The 18,303-nt window shown below is 44.1% G+C and overlaps 1 protein-coding gene across 8 annotated transcripts in view; it reads right to left on the bottom strand.

Moving 5' to 3' along the window:
- FZD3 (frizzled class receptor 3) overlaps positions 1-18,303 on the bottom strand; it is a 66,635-nt gene that overhangs the window by 41,012 nt on the left and 7,320 nt on the right. The window lies entirely within an intron of this gene.

The following is an 18,303-nucleotide window of genomic DNA, read 5'->3' as shown; positions in this document are numbered from 1 at the left end:
TTAAGATAATTAGTGGGCGACTTCAATTTTTAAACCCCTATTTCCAGAAAACATGTGCGACCACAGCAGCTGTAAATTAAAATTTCAGATTCATCAGGCAACACTCTGCCTTCCATTCAGTGCCGAGTTAATGAGGTCACAGCTGAACGCCACAGGGGCAAAGAATTCCAAATAATTGCAATTGTATCCCACTTTTCCACAGCTGTTATCCACCTCGGAACCAGTCCTGAAATCCTCATCAAAACCATCAAGCTGAGGGCAAACCCAAGCCCTTGATTTGATTTTTGCAGTTAATAATTCACCAGATAAATATTGGACAGGAATTCCCACGGTGCCTCCACTTATTTGTTTCTGCCCTAAAAGGGGTTTTTTTTAGGGCTCTCAAAATAATTAATGAATGTTTTGCCCTCAAAAGTAGAGGATTTTCTCCCTGTTGAGGCTGGGGGTTTGTTCCCAGCTCTCTTCTGTACTTTTGGGGGAAATCTCTGGAACACTCACAAGCAGCACCAGCCCAAACAATAATTAATAAGAGAGAGGGAAACGAGGGAAGGCAAAAAGATGATGCAACTGCTCTGCAGAGGAGAATTCCCAATTATTTCCCAGTTTAACAGAATAAATAAAAGTAAGAATCTGTGGGTGGACCCCTTTTTGAAGGGTAAATTACCTAAAAATGTCAGGATGTGGATGGGATGTCCTGCAGGTGAGAATGGAAGGGGGGAAATCAGGGAAAGCAGGAAAGGCTGCGCTGAATTCCTCCAGGTGGGAAAGGCAAGAGCAGTGGCTTTTCCTGGCTGAATCACTCCAAAATCCCATGAAAGTGTCCAAAAGGCCGGGAAGGGAAGAGCAGGAGCGGGGATGAAGGGCAGGGATGGGGCAGCAGAGCGGGGAGGAGGCTCCGAGCATCCCTGAAGGAGCTCAGCCCTTCCCTCCCTCCCTGCTCCCACTGCTCAGGGATGAGGCACAGATCAAAAAATGTTCTTTTCTGCTGGATCAGCTCCTGCCAGGACACCCCAAAGGCAGCGAGCCCCCTCCGTGCCCCTGGGACCTTCCAGGCAGCCCCTGCGAGGTGGGAGGGGAGGCAAAGGAGAGGTTTGAAAAGCCTGGAAGTTTGTAATTCCCAGACAAAAGAGCCCTGCCTCCCGTGGTGCCAGGGAAAAGGGGCCGGTGGAGATGGAGAATTGGCTTTTTTTGTGTGTGATGTTGCTTAATGAAGGTTTTTGTGAGGGATGGTTTGCTAAAGGGAGAGGAAAGAAAATGTCTTAGCCACGAGATTTGGAGGACAGATTCCCAAATAATTCCTTTTTCTTGGACGTGAGGTAAAGAAGAATTGGATAATCTGGCATTCAAAAAGCCACCTGAAAGCAAAGTGACTTCCCTGCCCCTTAATGCATTTATATCAAACCTTATATATATATTATTCATATCAAAACTTATAATTTAATACATTTGCGAAACACTCAGATAAAATGTTGCCACCCCACGATATTTTTGTTTCCTTGCTGGTTTTTTTTCCCCTTTATTACTGACAACAAGCAGCAAACCTGAAATCCAAGGTCAAACTTTATCACCTCATTATCCCCTGCGGTTCCACCTCCGTGCTGAACCTGCACTTTGGGGGTTAAAAAGTGGAATAAGGAGGGGAAAATGAATTCTCAGGAGCAGGGATTCAGCTCTGCTGGTTCTCAAGGACGGGCAATTCACCCACTCCCCCACCAAGGCAGAACGCAGATAATTGACAATCTGCTTGAGTTCCTTATGGAGTGGAAAATACGGAATACGTGTGAGTTTTCAGCGAGAAATGTTAAAAACATGAGGGATGTTTTTGGAGCTGTGAGGTGGGGGGAGGAAATGACAACCAGAGCTGCGTCTCCCTGAATTCATAAATTCATAAAGAAAGATGTTTCTCCTCGCTCAGCGCCACGGACATGCCAACTTTTGTCCTACAGATCAAGAAACGGGGAATATAAACGAGTTTACAAATGGAAAGCAACTTCCAGCAGATAAATTTCGGGCTGCACAAAGATGGAAGCACCAGGAGCCTTCCTGCCCTTGCTCCCATTCCAAGGAAGCAGCCCTTTGTGCTTCTCTTTTCAAATTTCCTTCCCCGTTTCCATGGGAACCCCCCGGCCGGCAAGGCTGGGATGGAGCAGGAGGGAGGGAGTCAAAGGGCAGGATTCGGCTCGGGAGGAGCCAGATGCCAACCTTTGTCCCCCCACAAAAGGGGGGTCACCATAGGGACAGCTCCGAGGGGGGAATCCCGGCCGGGATCGAGACATGGGAGGGAAATGGGAAATGGGAAATGGGAAAGGTGGTGCTGCAAACGCGATGCCAGGGCTTGCTGAAGTCTTAGAAATAAAGCAAAATGGAGAAAACGTGAAGGGTCGAGCATGCAGCTTCGTGCTGGTTCTGTGTCCTGTTAACTGCATTAAATTGGGTGATGGGAGATGCCAGAGAAACTGGGAAGTGACTCCCAAATCCAACAGGAGAATTGAATATTCTCCTGGGAAAATGCTGATAATCCCCTCCAGGTGTTTTGTCAGTCTAGGAGCACTGCACCCCATAAAACCAGAAATAGCTGCTCCATAAAAATAAAAATAAAAATAAAAATAAAAATAAAAATAAAAATAAAAATAAATTTAAAAAAAAATAAAAATAAAAATAAAAAAAAAATAAAAATAAAAATAGAAATAGAAATAAAAATAAATTAAAAAAAATAGAAATAAAAATAGAAATAAAAATAAATTAAAAAAAAATAAAAATAAAAAAATAAAAATAAAAATAAAAATAAAAATAAAAATAAAAATAAATTAAAAAAAATAAAAATAAAAAAAATAAAAATAAAAATAAAAAAAAAATAAAAATAAAAATAGAAATAGAAATAAAAATAAATTTAAAAAAAAAATAGAAATAAAAATAGAAATAAAAATAAATTTTAAAAAATAAAAATAAAAAATAAAAATAAAAATAAAAATAGAAATAAAAATAAAAATAAATAAAAAAATAGAAATAAAAATAAAAATAGAAATGGAAATAAAAATAAATTTAAAAAAAATAAAAATAGAAATAAAAATAGAAATAAAAATAAATTAAAAAAAATAAAAATAAAAAAATAAAAATAAAAAAATAAAAATAAATAAAAAATAAAAATAAAAATAAAAATAGAAATAGAAATAAAAATAAATTTAAAAAATAAAAATATAAAAATAAAAATAAAAATATAAAAATAAAAATATGTCACCTTCTGATTATTGCACCTCGTAAAAGGAGGACGAGCCCTGTGAAACCACAGAGAGGAAAACTTGTTGTGTCTTCAGCATGAAGAGCAGGGCGTGTAAAAGCAGCAGGTGGTTTATTGAAGATTAAAAAAAACCCCAAAACAAACCAAAAAACAACAGCAAATTCTTCCCGCCGTGCTCAGTCCATGTAACTGCCGGATGTTCTTCTGAATGTCAGTTTGGGGAGAAAATGGATAAATTTGGGGAACAGCACAAAGCTGTCCCTGACCTGAGCACGGTGCTGGCGTTCCCGGAGTAAGGAGGAGATGGAATTGCTGGAGCAGCTCCAGAGGAGGTCACAGCAAGGGCTGGAATTCCCAGGGAAGCTGGGAGGATCCCTGCAAGTGTCCAAGGAAAGGCTGGAGCAAGCTGGGAGAGTGGAAGGTGTCCCAAATCCATAAAAACCATCTGAGCTTCCTCAAAACTCACCAATGTCTCCCAAAACAAAAGGAAAATGCAGCCAGGCCAGCGAGACAAATATTTCTGACAGCTGCTCCTTGGGGGTGAAGTTACTCCAGATTTACTCCTTGTCTCACTCGGGTGTGGTTTTCCCTCTGGATCCATCCATGCTGTAACTGGAACCACCATCAGGCACCAGAAAAAGCAGGGAAAAGCCAATTTCCAGCACAAAAAGCACATCCCAGCCAAGCCAAGCATTATTTATTGCCTATTTTCTGCACAAAACCCACACAAAGGTGGGAAGGAATATCTGTGACCCCGCAGTGGGTGAGGCTGCCGAAAGCCAAACCAAAATTCCCAAAATGCTCCAGCAGCACCACGCTCCCTGGCACCTCAATCTACACTTGCCAAGCTCCAGCTCGAGTGTTTTGTTATTTAAGTATTCCAAATAAATCCACCTTCCCCAGTGATTCCCCCTCAAGGCTGCAGCAGCTGCTGCAGAAGGAGGCACAAGGCAGAGCCATCTGCCTCCTGACCCTGATAAATCCCCTGGGAACACATCCTGATTAACATGTGCACCAGTGGCTTTCAACTGAATCTTTACACAAAATCTTTTTTTTTTTTCCCTATGTTTGCACTAAGCCATTAAGGCTTAACTTGGTTCTCCCATTTCAGCTCGGATGGGAATTCATCTGGGATTCAAGGAAATGTGGATGGGGTGGCAGAGCTCATCACCCCAAAACCTTCATTCTCTTCTTTTTAACTCTCACTGCCACAGTCAGCATTTTAAAAACACTCATCTCGTTCTCATTAATCAATACAAAAGACAAAAAATCAGTATTTCCTGAATTATTCCTTGGGGAACAGGTGTTAGGCAGGGTGGAAAATTCAGGGTTTGTCACACTGTGATTTTGTTTTAATATTTGGGCACTGGGGATCTCCAGGCAGGAGTCTGACCCCTGGTGTGCTCTGTGGTTGCTTCAGAAGGAAATCTCTTCTTGCTGCTGGTGCTTCCAGGCTGCCTTTCCCTGGTTTCAAGGATTGAAGGAATATTTTTTCTGTTCCATGCAGGAAGGATCCATCCCACCTCCCACTGTCCCAGGCTGCTCCAAGCTGCCCTTGGACACTTCCAGGGATCCAGGGGCAGCCACAAATTCTCTGGGAATTCCATTCCAGGGCCTCGCCACCCTCACAGAGAGGAATTCCTTCCCAAAATCCCACCCAACTCTGCCCTCTGGCAGTGGGAAGCCATTCCCTGTGTCCCCTCAACTTTTGGAATTACCACATCCCCAAACACAACTCACACAGCAGCAGCAGCCCCAGAATTTATTTTATATTTTATATCTATTTTATAAATAAAAATCAATAAATCATCTGGAATAAATTCCAGAATTTATTCCTGATTATTTATTCCTGGGCATGACTTTGTCTGGCTGAACTGCTTCCAAAGCTTCCCAAAGATTCCTTTTCCCTTTTTTCCTCCAGCCTCCCCCAATCTCAGAGCAGGACCATGGATCACAGAGCCCAGGGTTTTATCTGAGTGAAATTTTTTTTTTTATCACCTCCTATGGCTGCTCCTCCTGTCCAAACAGCCAAAATTATTCCCTGCTGATGGAATTTGCAATATTCACCTCGGAGCCCACTGGATTTTCCTGTGAAAAGGATGCAGCTGATGGCTGTGACACGAGGCACTGCTCCCCCAGGAATCTGGTTTTACAGAATTGTCAGATGTGATCATTTTTGTACAAAACCCGCTCGTTTTTGTACAGCTCTGGTTCCTCCCAAATGATTCCTTCCCTTCCCACCAGGGATTTCAGCTCTCCGTGACATTCCTGCCCTTTGCAGATGGAGCCTGAAATGCTGCACTGCACACAGAGCAGCCCCAGGAATTCCTCGAGCAGGAATTCCCAAGGATTTCAGCAGGAATTCCTCTGCCATTCCAGCTCTGCTCTCACAAGCTCTGGTTCTTCCCAAATGATTCCTTCCCACCAAGGATTTCAGCTCCCCGTGACATTCCTGCCCTTTGCAGATGGAGCCTGAAATGCTGCACTGCACACAGAGCAGCCCCAGGAATTCCTCGAGCAGGAATTCCCAAGGATTTCAGCAGGAATTCCTCTGCCATTCCAGCTCTGCTCTCACAAGCTCTGGTTCTTCCCAAATTATTCCTTCCCTTCCCACCAGGGATTTCAGCTCCCCGTGACATTCCTGCCCTTTGCAGATGGAGCCTGAAATGCTGCACTGCACACAGAGCAGCCCCAGGAATTCCTAGAGCAGGAATTCCCAAGGATTTCAGCAGGAATTCCTCTGCCATTCCAGCTCTGCTCTCACAAGCTCTGGTTCTTCCCAAATTATTCCTTCCCTTCCCACCAGGGATTTCAGCTCCCCGTGACATTCCTGCCCTTTGCAGATGGAGCCTGAAATGCTGCACTTCACACAGAGCAGCCCCAGGAATTCCTTGAGCAGGAATTCCCAAGGACTTCAGCAGGAATTCCTTTGCAGATGGAGCCTGAAATGCTGCACTTCACACAGAGCAGCCCCAGGAATTCCTCGAGCAGGAATTCCCAAGGATTTCAGCAGGAATTCCTCTGCCATTCCAGCTCTGCTTTCACAAGTTCTGGTTCTTCCCAGATTATTCCTTCCCTTCCCACCAAGGATTTCAGCTCCCCGTGACATTCCTGCCCTTTGCAGATGGAGCCTGAAATGCTGCACTGCACACAGAGCAGCCCCAGGAATTCCTAGAGCAGGAATTCCCAAGGATTTCAGCAGGAATTCCTCTGCCATTCCAGCTCTGCTCTCACAAGCTCTGGTTCTTCCCAAATTATTCCTTCCCTTCCCACCAGGGATTTCAGCTCTCCGTGACATTCCTGCCCTTTGCAGATGGAGCCTGAAATGCTGCACTGCACACAGAGCAGCCCCAGGAATTCCTAGAGCAGGAATTCCCAAGGATTTCAGCAGGAATTGCTCTGCCATTCCAGCTCTGCTCTCACAAGCTCTGGTTCTTCCCAAATGATTCCTTCCCTTCCCACCAGGGATTTCAGCTCTCCGTGACATTCCTGCCCTTTGCAGATGGAGCCTGAAATGCTGCACTTCACACAGAGCAGCCCCAGGAATTCCTTGAGCAGGAATTCCCAAGGATTTCAGCAGGAATTCCTCTGCCATTCCAGCTCTGCTTTCACAAGCTCTGGTTCTTCCCAAATTATTCCTTCCCTTCCCACCAAGGATTTCGGCTCTCCGTGACATTCCTGCCCTTTGCAGATGGAGCCTGAAATGCTGCACTTCACACAGAGCAGCCCCAGGAACTCCTAGAGCAGGAATTCCCAAGGATTTCAGCAGGAATTCCTCTGCCGAATATTCCAGCTCTGCTCTCACAAGCTCTGGTTCCTCCCAAATGATTCCTTCCCTTCCCACCAGGGATTTCAGCTCTCCGTGACATTCCTGCCCTTTGCAGATGGAGCCTGAAATGCTGCACTTCACACAGAGCAGCCCCAGGAATTCCTCGAGCAGGAATTCCCAAGGATTTCAGCAGGAATTCCTCTGCCATTCCAGCTCTGCTCTCACAATAAAACAAATCCTAAACCTTCACGTGGCTGTTTCCAAGGTAAAAAAAAATTCCAGTTGGAGATGAGGGAATATAAAATGAATGCAATTGAAGGCTTTAATCAGCTGCTATCCCTGTGATCCTGCACAGCTCCATTGTTCTGAGGGGATCACAATCGCACGCGCTAACGAGGAAATTAATCCTTGCTGCAAATTAGTGCCCAAGATCAGGCTGCTCACAAAACAGCAGCTGATTAAAATCCCCTTTTCCATCAGATTTATGTGCCCCTGCTTCCAGGAAATCAGAGGAAATCAGAAAACCAAGGAGAGCTGTGAAATTTGGGATGTGGTGAACAGGGAAGGCACAAGAAAAGGAATTAAGGGGGTCAGAAATTAAGGATTTCCTACTCTAAGTTGTCCCCAGCCTTAGGGATTTTTAGGAAAGAAACACCACTAAATGAGCTGCTCACAAAACAGCAGCTGATTAAAGAGCAGCTGATTAAAAACCCCTTTTCCATCAGATTTATGTGCCTGAATTTCCAGGAGTTTGGGAGACACAACTGAGGAAATCAGAAAGCCAAGGAGAGCTGTGAAATCTGGGATGTGGTGAACAGGGAAGGCACAAGAAAAGGAATTAAGGGAGTCAGAAATTAAGGATTTCCCACTCTGTGTTCTCTCCAGCTTGGAGATTTTTAGGAATGAAACACCACTAAATGAGCAGCTGATTAAAAACCCCTTTTCCATCAGATTTATGTGCCTGACTTCCAGGAGTTTGGGAGACACAACTGAGGAAATCAGAAAGCCAAGGGGAGCTGTGAAATCTGGGATGTGGTGAACAGGGAAGGCACCAGAAGAAAAGGAATTAAGGGAGTCAGAAATTAAGGATTTCCCACTCTGTGTTGTCCCCAGCCTTGGGGATTTTTAGGAAAGAAACCTGTCCCACCTCTGCTGGAAAAATTCCTCTTGTCCCAGATGCTGAGACTGGGCTGGGAATAAATCCAGCCATGCCTTCTGACGATGCCATTTTAAACGCACTCTGGTTCTTTTCTAATTAAAAACAAAGGTGAGAAAATGGAGCAAGACTCCAAAGGTGGCAAGGGCACACAGACCTTGCAGCTCTGCGAGCACCAAAACAGGCAAGAAACCACTAAATCTGAAAAATCAGATGTAGTTGGATATTCTGTGGCAAATTCACTTTTAAATATTCCAAAATTCCATTTATATGGGGGTTTATTTATATCAATGCCCGGGTCAGCACACAAGTGGAAATCACATCGTGCTCTTCCAATATTTTCCCCTCATGCTGCAAACCCCAAATCAACTTCAGGATAACCCAATTCCTCAATTTTCCCTTTTTTTTTTTTTCATCTTCTGGCCAACCCAGCTGCATCCTGAGGCCTTTGGGGAAGGGAGATTTTATCCCTGAGTTTTTATCCCTGAGTTTTTACCCCTCAGTTTTTACCCCTGAGTTTTTACCCCTGAGTTTTTACCCCTCAGTTTTTACCCCTGAGTTTTTACCCCTGAGTTTTTACCCCTGAGTTTCTATCCTTGAGTTTTTATCCCTCAGTTTTTACCCCTGAGTTTTTATCCCTCAGATTTTATCCCTGAGTTTTTACCCCTGAGTTTTTACCCCTGAGTTTTTACCCCTCAGTTTTTACCCCTGAGTTTTTATCCCTCAGTTTTCACCCCTGAGTTTTTATCCCTCAGTTTTTACCCCTGAGATTTTACCCCTCAGTTTTTACCCTTGAGTTTTTACCCCTCAGTTTTTATCCCTCAGTTTTCACCCCTGAGTTTTTATCCCTCAGTTTTTACCCCTGAGTTTTTACCCCTCAGTTTTTACCCCTGAGTTTTTACCCCTGAGTTTTTACCCCTGAGTTTTTACCCCTGAGTTTCTATCCTTGAGTTTTTATCCCTCAGTTTTTACCCCTGAGTTTTTACCCCTGAGTTTTTACCCCTGAGTTTTTACCCCTCAGTTTTTACCCCTGAGTTTTTACCCCTGAGTTTTTACCCCTGAGTTTTTATCCCTCAGTTTTTATCCCTCAGTTTTTATCCTTGAGTTTTTATCCCTCAGTTTTTACCCCTGAGTTTTTACCCCTGAGTTTTTATCCCTGAGTTTTTACCCCTGAGTTTTTACCCCCGAGTTTTTATCCCTCAGTTTTTACCCCTGAGTTTTTACCCCTCAGTTTTTACCCCTCAGTTTTTACCCTTGAGTTTTTACCCCTCAGTTTTTATCCCTCAGTTTTTACCCCTGAGTTTTTATCCCTCAGTTTTTACCCCTCAGTTTTTACCCCTGAGTTTTTACCCCTGAGTTTTTACCCCTGAGTTTTTACCCCTGAGTTTCTATCCTTGAGTTTTTATCCCTCAGTTTTTACCCCTCAGTTTTTACCCCTCAGTTTTTACCCCTGAGTTTTTATCCCTGAGTTTTTACCCCTCAGTTTTTACCCCTCAGTTTTTACCCCTGAGTTTTCATAGGGAAGCTGGGAATGGAGGGCAGAGGAAGAGCCTTTATCTCCCTGGCCACATGGTGACTGCACCAGCTCCTTTTCAGAGCCCTGCCCTCCAGTTTAATCCCAAAACCCCTCAGGTTCAGCCCCCAGCCACGTCTGCCTCCTGTCCCTCAAAGCCTCTTTGATCCCCCACCATCATTTGTGGGGTCCCATAAAACAAAAAAAAACAGGGTGAGGAGGAAGAAGTGGTGACAGCTTATTTAATTCAAAAAGCTCATTTAACTCAATCATCAAATTAAACTGCTTTTCTGCATCTGTGACAAAAGCTGTCAACAGGGCACCAAACTCCACGTTTTTCTCACCAAAATGTTGGCTCCCAAAAAGTGCAGGAGGGCAGGAAACCCCACAGCTCGCTGCTCCCTTCAGCAAATCCTTCAAGGCCAAAGGAATGAGGAAGGGGAAAAGGGGGAAAAATTCTTTGGAGCAATAATAAAAAAAAAAGATGGGAAAACATCGGGATTTCCAGGTCAGCTCCCTGCGGGGGAGAGGGGAAATTTGACTTTTTTAGCAGCTCAGGATTTATGGGACACAAAGGTCACAGCACCCTTGGGAATATTTGGGAGGGGATTTTGGGAGGGAATTTTTGGGAGGGATTATTTGGGAGGGGAGTTTTTGGAGGGAATTTTGGGAAGGAATATTTGGTGAGGGAATATTTGGGAGGGGATTTTTGGGGAAGGAATATTTGGGAGGGGAGATTTGGGAGAGAATATTTGGGAGGGAACTTTTTGGGAAGAGAGTTTTTGGGAGGGAATATTTGGGAGGGAATTTTTGGGGAGGAATATTTGGGAAGGAATTTTTGGGAAGGAATATTTGGGAGGGAATGTTTGGGGAGGGAATATTTGGGAAGGGAGGTTTTGGGAGGGAATTTTTGGGGAGGAATATTTGGGAAGGGAATTTTGGGGAGGGAATTTTGGGGAGGGAATTTTTGGGGAGGGAATTTTGGGGAGGGAATTTTGGGGAGGGAATTTTTGGGGAGGGAATTTTTGAGGAAGGAATATTTGGGAGGGGAGTTTTGGGGAGGGAATTTTTGGGGAGGAATATTTGGGAGGGGATTTTTGGGAGGGAATTTTTTGGGAAGGAATATTTGGTGAGGGGATTTTTGGGAGGGAATTTTTGGGGAGGGAATATTTGGGAGGGGATTTTTGGGAGGGAATTTTTGGGGGGGAATTTTTGGGAGGGAATTTTTGGGGAGGGAATTTTTGGGGAGGGAATTTTGGGGAGGGAATTTTTGGGGAGGGAATTTTTGAGGAAGGAATATTTGGGAGGGGAGTTTTGGGGAGGGAATTTTTGGGGAGGAATATTTGGGAGGGGATTTTTGGGAGGGAATTTTTGGGAAGGAATATTTGGGAGGAGAGTTTTTGGAGGGAATTTTTGAGGAGGGAATATTTGGGAGGGAATTTTTGGGGAGGGAATATCTGGGAAGGGAGGTTTTGGGAGGGGAGTTTTGGGGAGGAATATTTGGGAGGGAATATTTGGGAAGGAATTTTTGGGGAGGGAATATTTGGGAGGGGATTTTTGGGGAGGGAATTTTTGGGGAGGGAATATTTGGGAGGGGAGTTTTGGGGAGGAAATATTTGGGGAAGGAATATTCCCTTTATTCCCAAATTTTGTTTCACTGCAGCCTTTTCAGCACAAACCAGCTGAATTTTTCTTAGGTTTTTAAATTTTTTTAAATTTTTATTTTAGTCAGGAACTGCTGTGCAAAACAAGATTTACACAGCCTCCCCTCCAGTGCACAAAATGAATCACCCTGGTTGAGTTTCTCCATTATTTTGTGTTCACAGCAACCAGGGAGAAGGATTTGGGAGAGCAGAGATGTTCCCAGAAAAATGAACATTTAACAGCCCAGCATTTGAGTGCTGAGTCACTAAACAACACCTAAAAAAGCCAAATAATAAAAATATTCCCTCTTCTCAAGTGGATATTAAAGTGTAATCTAAGTTAATACAAAGAACAGGAATATATTTATGAAAATAATTGGATTTTCAGTCTTTTTTTTGCTTCCCAAAACTCTGAATTGGGGGAATTGAATCTTGTTAAATCTTTGTTTTCCTCACAGCATTCACCTTGGCTCAGAAGGGCCCACAATCCATCCTTAAAAGCTGATTTACCGCCCCAAAAGCTGATTTTTTTGGCAAAAAGGGAGTCCTAAGCACTGAGGATGGCTTTGGTGTGAACTGCAGCCTTTGGTGCCGGGCAATTTCTGCTTTGAACTCGAATTTTTGCACTCAGAGGGCAGAGAAGCAACGCTGAGCCCTCCTCAGCTCCCACAAAAATGGGGATAATAACAAAAAAAGTGAGGATTCCAAACCCTCAGGAGGGTTGGATTCCAGGGAAACCCAAAGGGGGAGTGAAGGAAAGCAGCAAAAAAGGGTTTAAAGTGGGCTGGAGGGAAAGAAATGAATGAAATCACCAAATGTCAGCGTGGTTTGGGAGGGAAAGGGCTGAAATGGCAGCCCTGAGAGCTGCAGCCCTGAGAGCTGCAGCCCTGAGAGCTCCAGCCCTGAGAGCTGCAGCCCTGAGAGCTCCAGCCCTGAGAGCTGCAGCCCTGAGAGCTGCAGCCCTGAGAGCTCCAGCCCTGAGAGCTCCAGCACTGACACCTCCAGCCCTGAGAGCTGCAGCCCTGAGAGCTCCAGCCCTGAGAGCTCCAGCCCTGAGAGCTGCAGCCCTGACACCTCCAGCCCTGAGAGCTGCAGCCCTGAGAGCTCCAGCCCTGAGAGCTGCAGCCCTGAGAGCTCCAGCCCTGAGAGCTCCAGCCCTGAGAGCTGCAGCCCTGACACCTCCAGCCCTGAGAGCTCCAGCCCTGAGAGCTCCAGCCCTGAGAGCTGCAGCTCTGAGAGCTCCAGCCCTGAGAGCTGCAGCCCTGAGAGCTCCAGCCCTGAGAGCTGCAGCCCTGAGAGCTCCAGCCCTGAGAGCTGCAGCCCTGACACCTCCAGCCCTGAGAGCTCCAGCCCTGAGAGCTCCAGCCCTGAGAGCTGCAGCCCTGAGAGCTCCAGCCCTGAGAGCTGCAGCCCTGACACCTCCAGCCCTGAGAGCTGCAGCCCTGAGAGCTCCAGCCCTGAGAGCTGCAGCCCTGACACCTCCAGCCCTGAGAGCTGCAGCCCTGAGAGCTCCAGCCCTGAGAGCTGCAGCCCTGAGAGCTGCAGCCCTGAGAGCTGCAGCCCTGAGAGCTCCAGCCCTGAGAGCTCCAGCCCTGAGAGCTGCAGCCCTGAGAGCTGCAGCCCTGAGACCTCCAGCCCCGACACCTCCAGCCCTGAGAGCTCCAGCCCTGAGAGCTGCAGCCCTGAGAGCTGCAGCCCTGAGAGCTGCAGCCCTGAGAGCTGCAGCCCTGAGAGCTCCAGCCCTGAGAGCTCCAGCCCTGAGAGCTGCAGCCCTGAGAGCTGCAGCCCTGAGAGCTGCAGCCCTGAGAGCTCCAGCCCTGAGAGCTGCAGCCCTGACACCTCCAGCCCCGACACCTCCAGCCCTGAGACCTCCAGCCCCGACACCTCCAGCCCTGAGACCTCCAGCCCCGAGAGCTCCAGCCCTGAGAGCTCCAGCCCTGAGAGCTCCAGCCCTGAGAGCTCCAGCCCTGAGAGCTCCAGCCCTGAGACCTCCAGCCCTGAGAGCTCCAGCCCTGAGAGCTCCAGCCCTGACACCTCCAGCCCTGAGAGCTGCAGCCCTGAGAGCTGCAGCCCTGACACCTCCAGCCCTGAGAGCTGCAGCCCTGAGAGCTCCAGCCCTGAGAGCTCCAGCCCTGAGAGCTCCAGCCCTGAGAGCTGCAGCCCTGAGAGCTGCAGCCCTGACACCTCCAGCCCTGAGAGCTCCAGCCCTGAGAGCTCCAGCCCTGAGAGCTGCAGCCCTGAGAGCTCCAGCCCTGAGAGCTGCAGCCCTGAGAGCTCCAGCCCTGAGAGCTCCAGCCCTGAGAGCTGCAGCCCTGAGAGCTCCAGCCCTGAGAGCTGCAGCCCTGAGAGCTCCAGCCCTGAGAGCTGCAGCCCTGAGAGCTCCAGCCCTGAGAGCTCCAGCCCTGAGACCTCCAGCCCTGAGAGCTCCAGCCCTGAGAGCTCCAGCCCTGAGAGCTGCAGCCCTGAGAGCTCCAGCCCTGAGAGCTGCAGCCCTGAGAGCTGCAGCCCTGAGAGCTCCAGCCCTGAGAGCTGCAGCCCTGAGAGCTCCAGTACTGAGAGCTCCAGCCCTGAGAGCTGCAGCCCTGAGAGCTCCAGCCCTGAGAGCTCCAGCCCTGAGAGCTGCAGCCCTGAGAGCTCCAGCCCTGAGAGCTGCAGCCCTGAGAGCTGCAGCCCTGAGAGCTGCAGCCCTGAGAGCTCCAGCCCTGAGAGCTCCAGCCCTGAGAGCTGCAGCCCTGAGAGCTGCAGCCCTGAGAGCTCCAGCCCTGAGAGCTGCAGCCCTGAGAGCTCCAGCCCTGAGAGCTGCAGCCCTGAGACCTCCAGCCCTGAGAGCTGCAGCTCTCCCGGGACAGCCCCGGGATGCTCCGGGGATGCTGGGCTGGGCCTGGGAGCTGCAGGGCCAGTTCTGCATCAAAATCCACTGCTTTGGATGAATTTCATAACAAAATCCACTGCTTTGGATGGATTTCATAACAAAATTCACTGCTTTGCTCTATTTTATAACAAAATTCACTGCTTTGCTCTATTTTATAACATAATTCACTCCTTTTGATGAATTTCATAACAAAATTCACTCATTTTGCTCAATTTTACAATAAAATTCACTCCTTTTGCGGAATTTCATAACAAAATTCACTCATTTTGCTCCATTTTATAACAAAATTCACACCTTTTGCTCCATTTTGCAACAAAACTCAACTAATTTTGCTGCATTTCATAGCAAAATTCCCTCAGTTTGCTCCACTTTACAACAAAATTCACTCATTTTGCTCCATTTCACAATAAAATTCACTCCTTTTGCTCCATTTTACAACAAAATTCACTCATTTTGCTCAATTTTGCAACAAAACTCAACTCCTTTTGCTCTATTTCATAATAAAATTCACTCCTTTTGCTGAATTTCGTAACAAAATTCACTCCTTTTGCTCAATTTTACAATAAAACTCAACTCCTTTTGCTCCATTTTACAACAAAATTCACTCCTTTTGCTCCATTTTGCAACAAAACTCAACTTCTTTTGCTCTATTTCACAACAAATTTCACTCCTTTTGCTCCAATTCACAACAAAATTCCCTCCTTTTTCTCCATTTCCCACTAAAATTCCCTCCTTTTTCTCAATTTCACACTAAAATTCCCTCCTTTTGCTCCATTTCCCACTAAAATTCCCTCCTTTTTCTCCATTTCCCACCAAAATTCCCTCCTTTTTCTCCATTTCCCACTAAAATTCCCCCCTTTTTCTCCATTTCACACCAAAATTCCCTCCTTTTGCTCCATTTCACACCAAAATTCACCCCTTTTGCTCCATTTCACACTAAAATTCACCCCTTTTGCTCCATTTCACAACAAAATTCCCTCCTTTTGCTCCATTTCACACCAAAATTCCCTCCTTTTGCTCCATTTCCCACCAAAATTCCCTCCTTTTGCTCCATTTCCCACAAAATTCCCTCCTTTTGCTCCATTTCCCACAAAATTCACTCCTTTTGCTCCATTTCACACCAAAATTCCCTCCTTTTTCTCCATTTCCCACCAAAATTCCCTCCTTTTGCTGCATTTCACACCAAAATTCCCCCCTTTTTCTCCATTTCCCACTAAAATTCCCCCCTTTTGCTCCATTTCCCACTAAAATTCCCCCCTTTTGCTCCATTTCACAACAAAATTCCCTCCTTTTGCTCCATTTCACACCAAAATTCCCCCCTTTTGCTCCATTTCCCACTAAAATTCCCCCCTTTTGCTCCATTTCACAACAAAATTCCCCCCTTTTGCTCCATTTCACAACAAAATTCCCCCCTTTTGCTCCATTTCCCACTAAAATTCCCCCCTTTTTCTCCATTTCCCACAAAATTCCCTCCTTTTGCTCCACTTCCCAGCAAATCCCCCTTTGCTCCAGCCCCTCCCAAAGGCACACCGCAGCCCAGCCCGCAGCTCCTCCAAGGAGATTTTAGGGAAAAAAACCTCAATTTGTACAAAACCCACCACACTGAATTCCAAACTCCTCCACACAAAGGTAAATATTTGTATTGTTGAACAGGAATTCAGGTTTGTGCTGCCAGGAAGAGCAGTCCAGGATGAAAAAACAGAATTATTCTTTCATTGCTCTCAGATTTATCCATAAAGCTTCACGAGCACTTCAAAAAACAGAAATAAAGCAAAGCTGCACAGTGGAATTTGGAACAGGCTGAGAGCGAGGATTTGGTTAATAACCTGAATTTCCATTCATTTTAATCTTAGCACAGAATCCCTTAAAATTCTGAATTTCCATTCATGTTAGTCTTATCACAGAATCCCTTAATATTCTGAATTTTCATCATTTTAATCTCACCACAGAATTCCTTAATATTCTCAATTTCCATTCATTTTAATCTCATCACAGAATCCCTTAAAATTCTGAATTTCCATTCACTTTAATCTCTCCACAGAATTCCTTAATATTCTGAATTTCCATTCATTTTGATTTTTATCAGAGTCCCTTAATATTCTGAATTTCCATTCATTTTAATCTCATCACAGAATCCCTTAAAATTCTGAATTTCCATTCATTTTAATCTTATCACAGAATCCCTTAATATTCTGAATTTTCATCATTTTAATCTCACCACAGAATTCCTTAATATTCTCAATTTCCATTCATTTTAATCTCATCACAGAATCCCTTAAAATTCTGAATTTCCATTCACTTTAATCTCTCCACAGAATTCCTTAATATTCTGAATTTCCATTCATTTTAAACTTATCATAGAATCCCTTAATATTTTGAATTTCCATTCATTTCAATCTCATCACAGAATACCTCAATATTCTGAATTTTCATCATTTTAATCTCTTCACAGAATCCCTTAATATTCTCAATTTCCATTCATTTTAATCTCACTATAGAATACCTTAATAATCTGAATTTCCATTTATGTTAGTCTTATCACAGCATTCCTTAATATTCTGAATTTCCATTCATTTTGATTTTTATCAGAGTCCCTTAATATTCTGAATTTCCATTCATTTTAATCTCATCACAGAATCCCTTAAAATTCTGAATTTCCATTCATTTTAATCTTATCACAGAATCCCTTAATATTCTGAATTTCCATTCATTTTAATCTTATCACAGAATCCCTTAATATTCTGAATTTCCATTCATTTTAATCTTATCATAGTATCCCTTAATATTCTGAATTTTCATCATTTTAATCTCATCACAGAATTCCTTAAAATTCTGAATTTCCATTCATTTTAATCTCACTATAGAATACCTTAATATTCTGGATTTCCATCATTTTAATCTCATCACAGAATCCCTTAATATTCTGAATTTCCATTCATTTTAATCTCATCACAGAATCCCTTAATATTCTGAATTTCCATTCATTTTAATCTCTCCACAGAATTCCTTAAAATTCTGAATTTCCATTCATTTTAATCTCACTATAGAATCCCTTAATATTCTGAATTTTCATTCATTTTAATCTCATCACAGAATTCCTCAATATTCTGAATTTCCATTCATTTTAAACTTACCACAGAATCCCTTAATATTCTGAATTTCCATTCATTTTAATCTCTCCACAGAATTCCTTAATATTCTGAATTTTCATCATTTTAATCTCACCACAAAATTCCTTAATATTCTGATTTTCCATTAATTTTGATCTCATCACAGAATCCCTTAATATTCTGAATTTCCATTCACTTTAATCTCTCCACAGAATTCCTTAATATTCTGAATTTCCATTCATTTTGATTTTTATCACAGAATTCCTTAATATTCTGAATTTCCATTCATGTTAGTCTTAGCACAGAATCCCTTAATATTCTGAATTTCCATTTTTAGTCTTATCACAGACTATCAAGTGAGGATGGGTAGGATGGAAAACACTCTGCAAAAGCCTTGAATAAATCAGATTTCAGGTATTCAAAACAACAAGCACACCCAGGGCATTTCCCACCCAGTGATACTCACTTAGGCAGAACCTGTAGCCATGAAATATTTTGATATTTAGGGTTAAATTTCAATTATTCACTACCTTGGTTTTTTTTTTCCCCTCCCACTTTGGATTCTCTTATTATTGGTGAAGGCCGAAATTCAATATATAAAGATATATTTATGAAAATAATACATATATATGAATGGGAAATATGTAATAAATAAATATTAATTAAAATAAATATGGATTGATCAAGAATTCAGGTTTACCTCCATGGCCAGAGCTGCTGTTTGCATCAACATTAATACAAATAAATACAGATTGATGAAGAAATCATAAATTTTACCTCCATGGCCAGAGCTGCTGTTTGCTGGTCATGGTGGTTGGGCATGAAGGTGGGGTTGGAAATATGGAATAAATCAATATTAATTAAAATAAATACGGATTTGTGAAGAAATCAGGTTTACCTCCATGGCCAGAGCTGCTGTTTGCATCAATATTAATACAAATAAATATGGATTTATGAAGAAATCATAAATTTTACCTCCATGGCCAGAGCTGCTGTTTGCTG

Source organism: Passer domesticus, chromosome 3 (assembly GCF_036417665.1).
Source record: "Passer domesticus isolate bPasDom1 chromosome 3, bPasDom1.hap1, whole genome shotgun sequence".
Classification (NCBI taxonomy): domain Eukaryota; kingdom Metazoa; phylum Chordata; class Aves; order Passeriformes; family Passeridae; genus Passer; species Passer domesticus.
The sequence above is the reverse complement of the archived record's forward strand: the minus strand, read 5'-3'. Positions and strand labels throughout refer to the sequence as shown.